Source organism: Myotis myotis, unplaced genomic scaffold (assembly GCF_014108235.1).
Source record: "Myotis myotis isolate mMyoMyo1 unplaced genomic scaffold, mMyoMyo1.p scaffold_m19_p_10, whole genome shotgun sequence".
NCBI lineage: Eukaryota > Metazoa > Chordata > Mammalia > Chiroptera > Vespertilionidae > Myotis > Myotis myotis.
In genome coordinates, this window is record NW_023416314.1 from 68,664,479 (window position 1) to 68,682,899 (window position 18,421).

The following is an 18,421-nucleotide window of genomic DNA, read 5'->3' on the forward strand; positions in this document are numbered from 1 at the left end:
TGATGAGAACTCGGGGTTCCATGAGGAGCAGCTCCTGCCATATGATTCCCGCCACGTGGGAAATAGGCTCCCATTCTCCTGAGGACTTAACACCCTGGAGCTGGGACTGACCCCTGGCAGCTGGGGGAAGACCAAGGGTACCAGAGAAATGTAGGCAGCAGCCACCCCTGGCCAGACGTGGCAAAGGAGGGGCAGCACTTTATAGTTTGTATCATGCCATTCCCACCGTGCCTCATTTCATCTAATACCCTACCCTTGGGATATCATTGTCCCCATTTAACAGAGAAAAAAACTGAGACTCAGAGGTTCCGTGGCTTGCCTGAGGTCACACAAGTAAGTGGCCAAACCCTAATTAAAACTCAGGTCTAGCCTTGGCTGATGTGGCTCAGGAGATTGAGCATTGTCCCATGCACTGAGAGGTTGCTGGTTCAATTCCTGGTCAGAGCACATGCCTGGGTTGTGGGCTTGATCCCCAGTTGGGCGCGGGGGAGGGGACATGCAAGAGGCAGCTGATAGATGGTTCTCACTCATCGATGTTACCCTCTCTCTCCCTCTCCCTTTCCCTCCCTCTCTAAAGACGTCTCAGTGGACGTCCTCTGCTCAGAGTTTCCGACCTGCTGCCTGTGGGAACGAGGTAGATGGTGGGGTCTGCCTACCCTACCCTTCCATACCTCTGTTTTCCTGCCTGGTCTCCTGCCCTCTCCCAGCTCTGAGGCCTGACTCTTAGCTTCCTGTCAGGAAGGAAAAGATCAGCCCCACCAAATCTGGCCAGGTGTTCCTTCAGTGTGCCTGATGAGGCTAACAGATGTGGCCTTTCCCAGCACATTTTGCTCCGAATCCCACGCAATGAGACTGGAGAGCCTTCAGCATCAAGAAGGGCTCCCCTCTGGCAGCGTGGGGAAGAGCACACACCTGGAGCCTTTCAGCCTCCCCATCTGGCCCTCACGCAACCAAAGACTCAAGTTGAGGCGGAGTCATTGCCTTTGGCCTCTCCTTCTCCATGCCTCCCTTTCTTGATGTTTTTGGTCTTCTCAGCGGGCTGCTTGGGCCCCATGCAGACCCTGCTCCCTCCCAACACTGGGTTCTAAGGCTCACACACTCAGATCACAGTGCCAAACTCACCTACATTGGTCCCCATTTCTCAGATGAAGAGACTGTGGCCCAGAGAGTACCACAAATCCCTACCCTTATGGGGAAAGTGTGTGTTCAGTGTGTATGGTGGGGCAGGGAGGGGACTGGTTAGAGCTATCAGTACTTCCCAACCAGTTTCACATCATGATACCCAGAGAGAAGTAACCATATTTGTTCAGTACACTGGGGTGACCGGTCGAGGGCAAAGGAGAATCTCAACACATCTGTAACGCATTTGGGCCTATCAGTTGGGAGGCCCTAACTTGAAGGGAAATTTAGGAAGATTTAAGACTGTCCAGGAGGCCCAGATTCCAGGGGCCCTGCAACCCAGAGGCTCTACAGGCCACAGAGGGAGGCAGAACAATGAACAAGGCCATACTATGAACTTGGAATTGAGAGAGACCTAATTCCACCACTGTCTCGTAGAGCTGTGTGACCTTTACCAAGTTGCCTACTTACTCTGAGTCTCATCTGTAAAATGGGATATCAAGGCTTGTCCAGGAAGATGGCATAATCCGCTGCCAAACCCCAGAATGTGAGTGTAACAGGGACAGAGGACTCTGGGAAGAGGTCATGTTGGACAGAGCCCCCTCCTCACACGTCAGGAGGAGAATATGCATAAAGGCTGCCCCTTGAGATGTGTGACACACGCAGGCTCCTATTAACTGCCCCAAAGGTTGCCATCACCCGAGAACTTGAAACAGAGGGAGAACTGATGAATGAAATGAAGACATATGAAGGCACCCCCATGGGGCCTGTTTCCTTCATCTTATCTCATTTAACCCCACCCCCTGCTGCCAGGTGACGAGCATGGCTTCATCGTCATGAAGCCATGGATGTTTTATAAGCAGGACCTCTGGGCTCTGGAAGGTGGCACTTGTCCTGGTCACATGGAGACAGTGGCCTAGCTGAGATTTGCACTCCAAACTCTTTGACTTTGGAGCCCAAGGGCCTCCCTGTTTTGTAATACTATTTCCCACGGACGGTCTGAGGGGCTGCACTCCCAGGGGCTCCCGAGTGGATGCCCTCTGCTCAGAGTTTCCATTCACTGAATCCCCACTCTGGGTGGGCCCCTGAGCTAGACATAGAGAATGGATGAATGAGACCCATCTCTGTCCCCAGGAGTGCCCAGCAGAGGAGCAGACATGAAAACAAGCAATTATACACCAACGTAATCATAAAGTAGCATGGCGATCCCACCCAGCCTCCAGCTCTCCCTTTAATGACCCTATGAGGTAAGCATTATACAGTTGACGATACAGAGACTCAAGGACTAAGGCCCAAGGCCCAAGGTTACAGCCGATGGAGCTGAGGGTTGAAGCTCAACAGTCTAACGCAGAGCCCCTGTGCTTTCCTGTCATGCTGTGCTGCCTGCAGAAAGTTATAAATGATAGGAACTAAAATAACCTAACCAAGGCCCAGCCTATGTTCATTGGCTTTTACAGCTCAGCCTCTAAACCCAACCAACTGAAGACATCCTGTGGCTGCACTAGGCACAGGTGCCTGATTGCAACCCACCCAGGAGCCTGGCCAGCTGGGAGCGTGGCCAGAACTGGGGTTCCTAAGAGACTGAGGCTGGGTGTTGGGTGTGGGCCCTCAGCAGGGTAGTCAGGAAGAAGGAGGGGGACACTAATCAGGGACTCCACATAGCAGCAGGCTGGTAATTCAGCCACAATTCCCCAGGTACTGGGCTCAGGAAGGAAAAGACAGGGCTGCAGAGATGCCCCCTCCTTCAAGCAGCCTTCCCAGAACATTCTCCTGCACAGACCCTCACCGAGCCCTATCTGGCAGCCCCAATCCTCTCAGCATGAGTACTGAGGGTGGGCATCCGATGGGTGTGGGTTCAAACACTGGCTCTGTCCTCCCCTAATTGTCACATAGCTTTTCTAAGCCTCAGTTCCTTTATCTATAAAATGGGCTAGAACTTCCTACCTCCCAAGGCTGCAGCTCTCCACACCCCACTTTGGCATTAGGGGTACCCTGTTTCTGAGGACATCTCTCAAGTCTCTCCCTCTCACATCCCGAGAGCCTCTGAACATGCAGTGTCCAGGGCAACCTCACCCAGCACCCAGGCCCGGCTCCAGCCTAGCCACCCTCCCCAAGGCGGGCAGCCGCTCCAGGGAGGCGTGGCCCAGAGGAATCAACTGCAGGGTCCCAGGCCCTCCGAGCATAGGGTGAAGGGCCACAGTATCCACACAGCGCAAAAAGCCCAAACCCCAAGTCCCAGGCAGGGTGATGGCCATTTAACCAGACACCTGGTAGTGGGGGCAGGAAAAGGATAACAGACCAGCACAGGCTGTCAGGGCTCCGTACCCGAGGAGAGACAGCCCTGGGATCTCAGGTCCCCTGGGATTCCGGGGAGCTGGGCCTGGACTCTGCCAGTGGCCTCGGGCCTCAGCATCCGCTAGACCCTCCTGAGATGCTCTAGATCCAGGGGGAAACTGAGGGGGGTGGGAGGGCATTGGTGGGGGGTAAAAAGAGAGGGGAAGATGGGAAGGAGTGAGTAAGTGAGGCAGAGACAAAGAGGTAAGAGAATGTGACAAAGAGACAAAGACAGAGAATGACAGGAAGAAGGGCAGGGAGAGACAGATCCCACCTGCAGGAACCTCACGCATCCAGGCCCTCTGGTCTCCATGGAAAGCCCCCAGGGAAGCCCGAGGCAAAACCTGCTCAGGAATGCAGCCCTGCTGACGCAGGCAAAGCCCCACCCTGGGAGCCAGCCCAGCCCAGGTCTGCCTCCCAGACCACCCCAAATGCTCACTCTCATCCTTCTGTAGCCAGGAGAAGTGGCCTCCTTGAGGGACCAGGACCCTCTGGTCTTACCCACAACACCCTTCCCCCACCAGCCATCAATAGTGGCCCAGCCCCTCTGCAGCCCATTCTTCTCAGCCCTGGCCTCTCCCAGATCCTGTGAGCGCTGGGCAGTGCCTGGGAAGGAGATCCCCTCCCCCTCGGAGATTCCAGAGAAGGCTGGGCTTTCCCAGGAACTACTGGAGTAATTCACAGGCACCAAGGGAGCTGAAGCAGGGAGAGGGGCTTGCCCTCAGCCAGCAGCAGCCACGCCAAAATGAGCACCGAGGTCCCAAGTGCCCCATGGAATCCCCCAGAACTGGAGCCCTCAGGGCCCTGGGGAGGAAAGAAGAAAGGGGCCCTGCCCAGCCAGTTCTACCTTGTCATCCCGCCCCTTCCCTAAACCTCAGCTTCCCTATCTGTGCAATGGGGGAGGTCCCTGTGCCAGCCCCCAGAGCAGAGTGGGCATCTAGGACCCTCCACCCTGGAGATCTAGGTCTCTGCCATCTTCACCTCCTCTCAACCCATTTCCTACTCCTCAAGGGCATTCCCCTGGGAGACATTTAGCCAAGAATGTGAGCACCTGCTGAGAGTGGGGGACTAGGGGCGGTGGAGAGGTCATGAGGCCCAGCTGTGGGCCTTGGATGCCTCCCCACATCCCAGCTCCTTTGGTCCAAGACCCCTCCTGCCACTCTGGACCAGGGGACTCTGCCTTGGAACTTGGGGTGGAAAGCCCCTTTGGGCTGTGACCTCGGGCAAACAGGTTGCCCCGGGACCTTCCCTCTCTGGGATAACAACAGTTCATTCTTCCTTTACAGGGAGGTGTAAGGTTTGAGGAACAAAAATGCTCTAGCTCAATAAAGGGAAGTGAGGTAATTATTATCACTGTGAGAGGTTCTGGGCCATAGTCAGTTGGGAGGAGGGGGTGTACAGACAGACAGACAGAAATGGAGCCTGCCGGTGTGGCTCAGTGATTGAGCATCAACCTATGGACCAGGAGGTCACGGTTCAATTCCCAGTCAGGGCACATACCTGGGTTGCAGGCTCGATCCCCAGTGGGAGGTGTGCAGGAGGCAGCCGATCAATGATTCTCTCTCATCATTAATGTTTCTCTCTCCCCTTCTCCCTTCCTCTCTGAAATCAATAAAAATATATTAAAAAGAAATGGAAAGGAAATGTGCTCAGTGCTCTAGGATGTGGTCTGGCATAGGGTCCCAGGGGTTAGCACAGGGACCTGTGGTGACAAAGCCTTGGTCTCAGTGTGTCAGGCAGGGCCTCAGGCCTGGGTCCCCAGGCTGCACACGATAAAGAAGCTCAGACAAGCTGCTTTCCCAGGGGGAGGGCCCAGCACGCAGGGCCCAAAGCCAGCAGGGCCCAAAGCCAAGAGCACAACAGCCTGGTGAGCCTCCGGGTGTCCGGAGGGAAAGTAGACTGTTTGCTTTGCAGCAGGAAAATGGATACGTAAATGAACCACTACTGGCAGCCAGGCTTCTGGGCGGGGCACTCAGAGCTTCAGGTCACCTGGATGACCACTCTCACTCACGCAGTCTACCAGGGAGCCCCCTGTGATCCTGAGAACACAGGACATATATGATCCCATCCCATGGATCTGGAAACTGAAGCTCAGGGAGGTACAGTGCCCAAGGCCACAGCTTGGAACTGGCACAGCCTGCTTGGAGCTGATTCTGTGCCTCGGCCCAATCCTTCCCCCATTACTGGACTAGAACACCCCTAACTAGGGCAGATAGAGTTCAGGTCTTAGATGAGGCCCAAGCAGACACCCCACTCAAGGGGGTTAGGTGGGTGGAGGTGGAATGAAGCTGACTGCAGGGAAGGGGAGGGGTCGGCATTTCCTGAGCTCCTGGAATCCACTGGATGTCAGCTGTAGGTGTTTTGCGTGGTTTATCTTATGCAAGCCTTCCCAGAGGTCAGTGAGGCATGTAACTTCATTTTCAGGAAAAGGAAACCAAGAGTCAGAGAACGTAAGTGACTTGCTCAGGGTCACAAAATATGAGAGTCACAGGTCTGAGGCTGACCCTGAAGTCATCAGCTGTCCCCAGACCATGCAGAGCCAGTGCCCTGGGTTCTGCCAGCCTGGGAGACCTCACAGGGGTCTTGAAGCCACAGCAGCCACAGCCCTTGCTCTCACGGCCTCATTGGGGAGTTACTGACCCAGTGAGCCAATTCACCCACGGGACAGACCAGAGAGAGTTGAGTTGGCTTGGCTGGAGTACCAAGGCTTTCCCAGGGGAAGAAGGTGGCTGGAACTGGGCCTGAAAGAATGAGGAAGACTCCGTCTGGTCAGGAGATGGGGAGGAGGTGAGGACAGTGAGTCAGAACCACAGGACCTGGGCACCGATGTCTGAGTCTGGAAAATTCTGTGTATTTGGAGGACAGGTACAGGTCCCAGGGGAAGCCAGGGGCTGAGGTGGGAGCGGGGAGAGGGGATGAACCCGACTTCCCCCCACTACCAGGGGTCTCAAATGCCCAAGTCTGGACAGGAGCTGGGAGCAGGGACAGCCTGGACCACCCGATCTTGCCTCCCAAGTTCCTGGCCCAGAGCAAGAATCTCAGGATACCCTTTCTTGGAAATCTGGGCGCCTAGCACCCAACATTCCCCCCCAACCTCCAGCTCAAATAAGAGCCCTGGGATCCCTAATCCTATGGCTGAGAATAGAGAGGAGCCCAGGATGCTCCCTCGTCACTTAGGGGGCAGGGTGGGGTGAGGGACCAAGCTCAGGATGGAGAGCAAAGAAAACATGGTTTAAATCCTGGCTCCAGCACCTCCTTAGCTGTAGGATCCTGGGCATCTCACTCACAGCCTCTGTCATCATCTATAAGATGGGCTCAGTAATAACACCCTCCCTGCCTATTTCACAAGGTGCTGGGGGGCTTTTAGGACTAAGAATGTGAGAAAATGTCCATGGCTAAAAGCTATAAAGCGTAAGGTATCATTATGAGAGATGAGGATTTGGAGGCCTCAAGCTTGGGAGTGACTTGCCCAAGGTCACGCAGCCAGGTGGCGGCAGAGCTTGGCTTTAACTGGGTCTCCTGATGGCTAGGCCAGGGCTCTCCCACTGCAAGACCCCAAATCCCAGGGAGCCGTGCCCCTGGGGCTGACCCCCTTTGCATGGGTGGTGGCCTCCCCACGTCCCAGCTCCTTCGGTCCCAGACTTGCTGCCACTCTGGACCAGGGACCCCGCCTTGGAGTTTGGGGTTGAAGGCCCAGTTCTGCCCCTTTTATAAGTAGTTTCAGCTCCAGGACCCTCCGTTTCCTCATCAGTAAATGAGGGCTGATAATAACCTCTGCTTGGGGGTCTGGTGGGAGGTTGGCCTGACATCATGGCTGCGAAGTGCCCAGGGCAGGGTCTGGCACACATTAGATGCTCCACAGAGGAGGGTTCTCTCCTCGCCCTCAGCTCCGCCTGCCAGGCGCTCCCAGGCTTGGCAGGAGCAACTTTCCATTCCCTGGGAAAACTTGGCCGGAACTATAACAGGGAACATACGCTGGCAGGAGGACACTAGATCTTGGAAGAAGATCACATTACTGAATGGCTAGCGGGGCAGGAGGGAGGTAAAAAGTAGAGCAAGACCCAGGCTCGGAGACAGTGTAGGGGAACCTGCCTTCCCAGCCCCCGCACTTGGGGTCCCCTGGGGAAGCACAGTGTTCAAGGAAGGTACCCCCACTCCTCCACTGGAGCCGCACAGAATAAGCCCAGAGTTGGGGAGGACGGGGGGGAGGGGGGAGGCATAGAGAGGAGGCAAGGCCAGGGGTCCTGTATCAGTGCTCCTGCTGCCTTTGAGGGCACACCCTCGGACACATCAGGTCCCCTGCCAGAGCCTCAGTTTTCCTTTCTGTAAAATAGGGACAGTGGTAATCGTCTTATCCCCTGCCCATACATATATACAGAGCACACACTGGTGAGGGTAATGAGGTGGGGGCAGGGGAAGGTGAGTTCAGGCCTCACATGAGGCTTTACCAAATGGGGCACGGTTCCTGCTGTCCACAGCACCAGGAGCTGAAACTCACCACACTGCCCCCACGCGCCCCATTCCACTTCTCCATTGGTTCTCAAAGTGTGGTACCCAGACCAGCAGCAGCTCTGGGGAACATGTTAGCTATGTACATTCTCAGGCTGCTCCCCAACCCCCCCCCCCCCCCCCGCCAAGACCAACACAATCAGAAACCCTGGGGGTACAATCTGCTTTAACAAATGCTCCAGGAGACTGGCATCTGTCAGTTTGAGAAGCACTGCATGACCCCGTGATCCATGACCCACTTCTACTCCAGATAAACTTCCTCCCACAGCCTCATCTCCCCATTCCCTGGCTCCTGGAAGGCTGCTGGGGAAGCAGTCACCATGGAGAGAGGTCATTAAACAGTAAAGAGAGCCCATAATTAGTTAATGATACCACTGGCTCTTGGAGAGGGGTCAAAAGTCAGACTACAGTTGAGGAGAAAAAGCTCCCCCATATCTGTCTGTCTTACACACACACACACACACACACACACACACAGCAAGAGCTTGTCCCCTTGTTTCTGTGGGCCTGCTAACCAGCACTGAGGGGCACTGTCTGTCCCTCCCCCCCAGGGGGACTGGAGCTAAATTTGGGGGTACGTTCTGGTGGGTGTCAGGGAAAGGGCTTTTCCCTGAGAAGCTGGCCCTCAGAACTTGAGTTTAAAAACTGCCTGACTGGAAAGTCACTTCGAGGAATTCACTCCATGGTTGGTGAGCACAAAGTATCTGTCTGGACAAGGTGATCGCAGTAGCAGCGTGGACAGTAATAAAAGATGCAAACCGGCCTACACGTGCAACAGCAGGAGAGCGCTAAACTGGGTCACAGTGGGTCCCTGTGGCACAACGCCATGGACAGAGAAGCATGCCGAGGAAGAGGATTGAATAATGTGGAAAAATCCTCCCTTAAATGTTAACTGAAATGCCACAGCACAGGAAGTAGTTCATATGGTATGTTCCCAAACGCGCGCGCGTGCGTGTGTGTGTGTGTGTGTGTGTGTTCACACTACTTATCCCTGAACGGTTATTTCCTTCTTTGCATCTGTTCTTCACCTGGAAAATTTCTCCACAGAAACCATTTCTCCAATAATTTAGAAAGTTATTCTCTAAGTGCCCATTTGGTTCAGATGGAGATGACTTCTTTTTTTTTTTTTTTTTTTTTAACAGAAACATCTCTTTTGTACATCAGAGTCACTGGCCTGGGGTGGCCCTGATTACAAGGGAGACTTGGTCCTCTCAGAGAGTATCCCACACCCCATATGGTCCCAACAAGAATGATCAGAATCGACGAGTGGAAGCGAAGGGAGGGTGGGTTTGCTCAAATTCTATTTTTAAAGAATGAGATCTGTCCAGAGAGAAAAGGTACCGAATTCTCCAAGCCTTGAGGTATTCTCCAAGCAAATCACTGGATGTTTTCCATGGGATCAGACTGCGTCAGTGGATTCACTCAATGAACTACAGAGCTACTCACAAAACCACAATCCTGTGAGTCTTGTCACAAGCACCCAACGTGGCCTTCCACTCTAAGCCAAGAGCACCCAGGTCGAGGCTGGGGCTCGCACATTCTGATCAAGGACCAAGTCGGCAGAGACCCAAGGCCCTCCTAACCCCCAGAGCTCCCAACAGCCTTGGGAATCTCCACTCCAGATCAGGACCTCACCCTGTGCCATTTCCCCAAAGGAGTGGCAGGAGCAGCCTTTGTTCATCATTATCATCCTCATCAGCTTCTGGCTTGGAGGGAGGATTTATTCTGAGCTGGGCCCCTCACTAAGCAATTTACCCACACTAATTGTCTCATTTAACCCTCATGCAAGCCCCCAAGAGAGGTGCCATTATCATTCTCCATTTCATGGGAATGAACCAAAGCTCTGAGAGATTGCAAAACTTGCCCAAAGGTGAGCAGATAGTGGGAGGAAGAGCTGGGCCATACCTAGGTCTGGCCAATGGCAAGTCCCAAAAAGCCAGAAAGAAGCCCAAGCTATAAGTACAACCCCAGGGGTTCCCTACATGCAGCTTGCACCCCTCTACCGCTTGTGGGGATTTCTGATATGCACAAAGTTTGATAAACACGATACCATGTTATACAGTCTCCTGGAAAAACAAAACAAAAACCCTCTGCTGGACCCTGCCTGGACAAAGTGTGGGGCAGAGAAAAAGGGAACCTGAGAAGCTTTTGGGGGGAAAAAAAGTAGATGACACATCCTTCCTGCCCCAGTTACATTTCTGCTGCATATTCAGAGAGGCCAGAGGTCAGGGAGGTCAAGTGACCTAAAGCCTACCCACTCATTCCCTTGCCACAGAACCTCCTACGGACCAAGGCTCCTCGCTCCCCATCAGTTTCTATTTCCTCTATTCGGGGTGTCTCATCAGTTCCCATTGCAACAACATTCTAATATTCCATCTCCTAAGACAGTGAGTGGGAGAGTGATTTTCCAGCCGTAGTAGTAGAATTGCTCATTGTTATCACTATCAGCAGCGACAAATGAGCACTTACTGAATGCCCACTGCATACCCGGCATCGTTCAACGTGCCTTATATTTATGAGGGGAACACATATTCCCCTCTACTTTTTTTCCTTGACCTGGAACCTCTGCAGGGAGAACAACCTCTGGCCTCGCCTCGCCCCGCCCCCTTCACGCCAGGACCAACAGTGGCTTATCTGACTGGTTCATCTGGAAGGCACACTGGGCATGCTCAGTGGGCCCGCCTCCTGCGAGCTGAGCTGCCTGCTGGAGCGTTCCATCACCTGAGCTCCTCTCTGCTGCTACCACCTGCTTCTGCAGCGAGGCTGGCACCCGTCCAGCGCCGCCTGGGACCGGACGGACGGGTAAGTCTGCCAGTGCCAGGGAAGGCGGCTAGCAAGCCCTCTGGGTCCCGGCTCTCCAGCCATGGTCTCCGGCTGGCCTTCTCAACAATGACGCCGACGGTTGGCACTCCATCTTTGCCAACTGTTTTCTTTTCTCTTGCTTCCAAATCCAGGAGGAAAAAGGGGGCTCCTTCGGAAACCGCAACACATTTAAGCTCCTTTAGCGCTCACAGCACCTCCCTGAATGAAGTATTATTATTTCCCCCAGTTTTGACGTGAGGAAATTAAGTCTGTTGGTGTCAAGGACTGTTGAAAAGCTTGTTGAAAAGTTTTCTAAACAAACACCAAGCAGTACTCGGGGCGTGTCCACCACAATGGAAACTGGTGAAACTCCCATCCATATCACACTCTTATCTCCCAGGATCTGAGGCCCATGGCCAAAGCCACTCCCTCCATAGACATTCCCTCGTCTTTTGCAGCTTGACAAACTGATATTCATTTCAAACCCCACCCCCTTTTGAAAAAAATAAGCTTAACTAACAACAAAAAGCTCAATGTGATCCCAAGTTCATATAATACATTTCTGTGTAACTATGTATAATAAGATTTTTGATCACTTTATTGTTTCTTCTTAAGCATAAAAGTAATATGGGCTCACTACAGAAGATTCAGAAAGTAGGGGAAAATAAAAAAAGGTCTGTAATCTGATCTCTATAATCTCACAGTTGTGTGTATATTTAAATGGATTCATCTACTTGTTGAGTACAGTCGTGGGGGCTGGGACAGCTCTGCCATTCTGTGTCCGTCATGTCTCCATGGCAGTGCCAGGACCTGCCCACCTACAGAATGACTGCAGAATGGGCCAAGCACCCAGAAGTCCCTTCGAGAATAAAACCCTGCAGATGCCCACTGTGACATCACATGGGCCTCGCTTACAAACACCAAGAGCAGCAGCATCGTTATAATTTTGTAGCCCAAGAAGGGCTGTAACTTGTCCAAGGTCACATGGCAAGGGAAGGATGAGCTGGTCTGAGAACCCAGGTCTCCTGATCCTCAGACTCAAGCTATTCACCAAGTTTTTCTGCCCCCAGAGACTTAAATCCTGCTTCCTATTAATAATAGCCAGCCTACCAAAACCAGCTTGTACCCATATAGCACGTGCTCTGTGCCAGGCACGGTTCATAAATGCTTCACGTACATGAATTCATACCGTTCTCAAACTGCGCTATGAGGCAAGTATATTACCATCTCAATTTCAGATGCTGAGACTGATGCACAGAAAGGTCAAAACACTTGCCGAAAGTCACGCCCAGCAGCTAAATAGCAGAGGCGGGAATCATTTATAGGCAGTTTGGTTCCAGAGTTCGTGACATTGCCATGGTTCCTTCCCCCGCTCTCCTGGGCCAAGGCCAGCTGGACCCCAGGCAGGCTTCTGGAGCACTTGCTGCCTGAAGAGCAAGAGAGCCAGCCTAGGGGGTCACCTCCCTGACAAAGGCCACTCTGCACCTTCCCAGCAGAGGCCAGACCCGAAGCCAGGCTTCCTCAAGCCCAGCCTCCAGCACTCCATCAACTTCTCTGCATTGGCTCTGTGAGCCCAGGTCTAGATTCTCAACAACTTCCAACCCGAATTACCCTTCACACACATGGGAAAGCCAGGGGTGGTGCCCCAAGAAGGGGCAGGACCCCCACTACCGGGAAAGAAGACAAGGGAGAGTGGAGGTGCTTCCCAGAGCTTCCCACCTGGTGGTCTGGAGGGAGAATATCAGGGGTGGACTTCTTGGAGGAATGGGCCTCCCATTCCCCCAACCCTGAGCCCGTGCCCTCACAGGGCAGTAGCACCTTCCGCAAATAACTGCTGAGTTGAAGGTGCCTTCTCTGGCTGAGTCAGGGTTCACTACGGGCCAGAGTGACCCCTCAACAGGCTGAGGCTGGAGGAAGTCTGGTTGTTCCCCTCTCAGGAGGCCAAAGGCCAGGCCTCACAAGGGAAACTGAAATGCCAACCGAGCAATCCCAGGCCAGCAGACCATTCCCACCTCCCTGGACCCAGGTTCCAGGAACGGGGAGGGCGGGCCTGAAGGGCAAGGCAGGGCACTCAGACCCCGCTTCCAGGCTTTGCCTTTGCCCAGGAGTCGCCAAGGATCTGGCACCGAGCTGGGTCCTGCTGGGCTGCCCCAGGGAGAATCACTTATTCATTCAACCATCATTTCCCGACTGCCTGCTGTGTGCCATGCCTTGAGCCAGAAGTCAAGGATACACAGACGGGCAGGGCAGTCCCGGCCTGGGGGCTTCACGGAGACACTCAGTATGCCAAAACACAGCAGCAAAGAGCAAAGTACTATGTGTACATAAGCACACAGGAAGAGGGTTGGGGAAAGTCTGCCACTGACGTTCAGACCTACTTCCCCTCAGGAAGCATAGAGTCATGTTGGGGAGTCCCAGACACCACCAGGAAGAGCCGGGCAGCACCACTCAGCTGGATACGACACATGTTGGGGAGCACAGAGGGCCCGTGCCATGGGTAGGTGTTCCAGGCAATAATCCTGGAGACCCCAGAAGCAGGCTGGTCCAAGCTTTGAAAGATGGGCCGGGGGCAGAAAAGAAGAACAGCTCTCCTTGATGGAGTTCTCACTGTGTGCTAGGTATAAAACTGCTAAGCTTCATGAACGTGTTTTTTCTCACGTTCCCCTGTGAGGTAGTTACCATTATTATCCCCAATTCTCAGATTCAGAAACTGAGGCTCAGAAAGAGTCACATAGTGAGGAACGAGCAGGGTCAAGATTGTGGCTCCAAGTCCAACTCTTCACCACCATGCTACCCCATGGACCTAAGCGGCAGACAGGCGGGAGGTAGGTGAGGGTGCTTCCAGTGGAGGAATAAGCAAGGGTGAGGAAGGGGGGACTGGTTATTGTATGTTTGAAAGGAGCCTTCCACTTCCACTCTGCATGGAGAGCCTGTGTTGTGTACGTGTGTGTCTGCGCAGGCACACATACATGCGCATGCGTGTGTGCACATGTACCCTACTTTACACGGGACAGATCCTGGCTTTAGAACCCTCTGAGAGCCAAGTAGAGTATAGGCCATTAGCAGAGCAGTGAAGGGAAGCCCGGAGAGGAGAAGGCACTTATGGGAGGTCACACTGCCTGTAAACTGAGGACTTGGAACAGTGGTTCTCAACCTTCTGGCCCTTTAAATACAGCTCCTCATGTTGTGACCCAACCATAAAATTATTTTCGTTGCTACTTCATAACTGTAATGTTGCTACTGTTATGAATCGTCATGTAAATATCTGATATGCAGGATGGTCTTAGGCGACCCCATGTGAAAGGGTCATTCGACCGCCAAAGGGGTCGCGACCCACAGGTTGAGAACCACTGACTTGGAATGAACCTCATGAACCAGACTACAGGCCTCTTCCCTCCCCTCAGCTGCTTCTGTGTGTCAGAACAGAGTGAATCAGCTGCAGACAGGAAAACCATGGTGTAGGCAGGGGGAACCCCAGGGGTGAGGCAGGAACCAGCCAGAAACCCAGACACCAACTGGGTCTGCTCACAGGCAGCATCAGGGCGCAGGGAAGAGGGAAGCGACATGTCCCATACACTTATGTTTACCTCTGGACTTCCCTCCTGGCTCCTTGGATTGGGGCTTGGAGGAGGGGAAGTGGTGGGCAGGGCAGTTCCTTCAGAGATTAAACCAGCTCTTCACCTCTGGCCCCCGCCTTGTCCCAAGAAGGGGCCCAGACTCTTCCCTCCCTCCTGCCTCCCCCAGAGTCAACTCCTGAGGGTTTGACGCACTTGATTACAGCATAACCGCCCCCTCTGATCTTCCCGGGGGTGGAGGAAGTGGGTATAACAGTTTGGAGCAAGGGGTCAAAGCCAAGCCAAAACCAGGGGGTGCCAGCTGACCCCAGAAGCTCCAAATCCAAAGGAGAGCTCAAGGCTTGGGTCTGCTGGGCCCTGGGACAGGATGGCCTTCTGGACCTCAGGGAAAACGGGTTGGGCCCAGGGGTGGGGGTGGAGGGTAAATGGGGAGGAGAAGCTTCCGTTCTGTGGCTTAAGAGTCTGAGGCCTCAAGAGAGAGGGGACTGCCCCACATGGCAGAAACTTCAGAGGAGCCTGGAGGAACCAAAATCCACCCCCACACATAGGAAATTTGTGCCCCCACTGGCTGACCTCTGACCCGGGCCCTCCCCGGGCTCGGGCTATGAGGGGGAGAGCCACAGGCATTTCTCCCCATCTTCCCTGCTCCGGAGCCCACTGCTGACTGGCTAAAGCTCTGCCACTTGGCCCAGGAGCCTCCCATCATGGCAAACACGGGGCCTCCTTGGGTGGCTCCTCTCTATCACTCTGTAGCACTCATCACCCTCCCCAGCACCTCCCCTGTTCGACCCGCCCAGCACCTTCTGAGCCCCTGCTATGCACCAGGACCTCGCCTGGGTGGAGACAGAAAGAAACACAGGGACACTCACATTTCCCATGTCACCTGGGTCCCTCTCACTCCTGTGATGGTGCCTTTTCTATCCCCCAGCCGCAGATATCCCCAAACCTCCCCGGGCCCCTCCTTCCCTGTCACCACAGCCATCAGTTCATTATCCCTTGACCGCTGGGCCGCCCCCTCCAGCATATCTGGCAGACTGCCTTTCCTCGAGTGCCACTCTGACTGTCCCTCCCGTGCTCAGAAACCTCCAGTGGCTCTCACTTTCTACACATCAAATCCAAATACCTCACCTTGGCATTCAAGGCCCTCCACCAGTTGACCCAACCTTCCATTCCCCCTTCATATCCCTGCACAGTCCCAACTCTTCAGCCGGACTGATCAGCCCAGAAGTTTCTGTAAATCTCCCTGAACACTCTGACCTCCTTGCCTCTGACTAGACATTTTCCGCTGCCCAAACACTGTCTTCCTTGCGACTGCGGAGACCCTCCCAATCCGCCAGGCCCACCCGAACTCCACCTCTTCCATGAAGCTTTCCTAACGATCCCTCTAGTCCTTTTTTCATTTATCTCCTTGTCTAACTTCCTCCCCAGACTGTAAGCAACTAAGGATGGGATCAGTGTGTCATGGTTGGTCATTCATCATGTGGGGAAGAGAGTGGTGCATACGACTTTCCAGTCAATGTTTACTAAGCATGTCCCCCAACAAGCACCACTTACTGACCGCCCCCCCCCCCAGACCAAACTCCAACTGCTGATGTCACCCAGCTGCTCAGAGAAGGGGAGTCTGTAGCCCCAAGTTGATTCAAGCAGAATCTGGACTTGGGAGCCCAGGTAGAAAGTCCTGCTCAAGTCTCACCAACTCTAAGAAGTGCCCTCATTTCCTGCCCTGCTTTCTCCAGTGTCTCACCGCTAAGTACCACATCCACCCCATACTTTCTCTCTCTCTCTCTCTCTCTCTCTCTCTCTCTCTCGCTCTCGCTCTCGCTCTCACTCTCCTCATTTAGTGCAGCCTTCAATCAGACTTTGCCCCATTGTATTTCCCAGCTGGTTCTAAAGTGTAGGGCTCATCTCCCCAAGAGATGCTGGGAGCCGGCATACAGCATTCCCAGTCTCCTCCGGTGCCCATCTCTGATCAAACAGATAACAGGTGTCCACACTGCCCATACCTCCACCCAAGCCCACCGTGCAGTAGAAGAGCTGGATTCCAGTCACCAGAGCAGTACAGACCCGTGAAATCTCATCTGGCCTGGAGCCCTGGGTCTGAGTTACCCTCTCCCCAAGGACCATGGTGGGGTTGGGGAGTCCTCACTGTCAGCAGCTCAAAGTGAGGGCAGAGACCAGGTCTGGTTAGGTCACCTCTGAAACAACACCTCATATATAGTAGGTGCTCAGAACACATTTTTGTGTTTATTTAACTGGACACCCACCAACCTCAAGCAATATTACAGAAAACTCAGCCACTCCATCCTGAAATGAACAAAGTGATGCTGGTGGCAGGTGGCAATTTCTGGCTCACACAGGGTCAGAAGGGGATGCAGCCAATCTCTGACCCTCCAAAACTTAGCTCATTCCCAGGCAGGAAGCCAGTCCACCACCTGCCCATCCACATCAGAGCAGTTGGCATGTAGTGAGGCCTCACTGAGCGCCTGGCGCCTTGCTGAGCACTGTATTCACACGATTCCATTAAGTCCTCACTACTACCATTGGGTGCTGTCATTACCCCCATTTTACAGATGAGAAACCTGAAGCTCACAGGGGAGTGGAATCCAAGTCAGTTTGGTCCCAAAGCCCAAGCCCCTGACCACTGATTTAGGCTGCCCAACTACCACGGCCCTGGCACAAGCACCAAGGACAGAAACCTCCAGAACCAGGAACTAACCTAATCCCGGGGCATGCAGCCAGAACCCCAGGCCCTGGGCTTGACCTGGGTCCAAAGTTTGGCCGGGTTTCCCCTTGTCTTTCCCATTCACCAGATGAGAACTTGTCCCCTGCTTTTTGCCCTGGGCCCCCCCAGGCCAACTCACTTGGAAAAAAGCCCTAGGAGGTGGACAAAAGCCCCCTTGAGTTTCTGGCCCAAAGTCATACTGGGCACTCCGAGTTGCGGAGGTGGGGAGGGGAGACTGAAAGTTCTCTGACTTGGGCTCTGCTCCCTCTGGGCTTGTGGGTTCAAACCCCATCTGAGTAATTAGTGTGGCCTTTGAAGCAATTCGCTTCACGCTCCCGGAGAGGTTGCTTTGCTCTGTGCCACTCGGCAGGCAGAGAACTGCGTCTGAGCCACGCGATTTGAATGTCTGTTGCTGAACTGCACTTGGCTCTCACCTGCCAGCCCTCACCTTCCGGGGTTGTAGTGAGAAAGGGCAACGGGACCATGAAGTTCAGCTGGTTCAACCTCCTTTTTACTGGAACCCGAGAGGTCTAGAGCCCAGGGGAGGGATGTGCTGAAGACACACAGCTGGTGCATGGCGGAGCTGGAGAACTGGGGTTCAGGATTCCGGAACTTAAGCTCCTTCTCACCCACCAGCTGCCTTCGTGGCCGGACCTGTCACTTGTTCCGAGAAAGCTGCCCAAGCGCGCTCTGGAAGTGGTGGCGAAAACTAACTTTGCTACCGGCCAGCACCCTCCGGCCCCCCTGCCCCCCTGTCCCCCTGCCCCTTCTTACCTGCTTTTTGTTCGGCGCAGCAAGCCTGGGGTCGCGCGATCGCAACCCTGTCAGCGTCCGACTGTGGAGAGCAGGACTCACCCACTCCCCGCGGAGAAAGCAGAAGCCTCGGCCAAGCCCCGCCCCCGCCTAGGACACGCCCCGGACACGCCCCCTGCTTTCCCGGACGCCAGTTCGCCGGCCCCGCCCCCGGGCGCTGCTGGATAGTAGCCCGGCGGCAAGCCAGATCAGGCTCCGCCCACACGGCCTCCCGGACTCCGAACTGGCCAGCCCCGCCCTGGGCCCGGCTGGGGGTGGGGCCCAGCCCTTTTCCCCGCCCCTTTCCCCCGACTCGCTGCGGCCGCCCAATCGACACCGCTAGCCCCGCCCCCAGACACAGAGGCTGAGGCCCGCCCCCGGGCCCGCCCCCGCAGCTCGGTCCTCTGTGCCCCTCCAGCTTCCAGGCCCGGGATGCAGCCTGACTCCCCTCCTGGCGGGGCTCCGCGCTCGAGCCCTGCAGGGAGGGAAGCCCCACTCACAGAGCTACCTAACGGCCTGTCGCTCCTCGCCTTTCTGGTCCTACCCTGGCGCCCGCCCCGCTAGGATG

The 18,421-nt window shown here is 54.6% G+C and overlaps 1 protein-coding gene across 2 annotated transcripts in view; it reads right to left on the bottom strand.

The window, feature by feature from the left end:
* CD82 (CD82 molecule) overlaps positions 1-17,932 on the bottom strand; it is a 55,471-nt gene extending 37,539 nt beyond the window's left edge. Inside the window, exon 1 of one of the 2 annotated variants that reach the window (XM_036326118.1) lies at positions 17,836-17,932. The gene's annotated coding sequence lies outside the window, so the exon portion shown is untranslated. The remainder of the gene's footprint in view (positions 1-17,835) is intronic. The other variant, XM_036326117.1, reaches the window with a different exon arrangement.
* Positions 17,933-18,421: the final 489 nt, after the last annotated feature.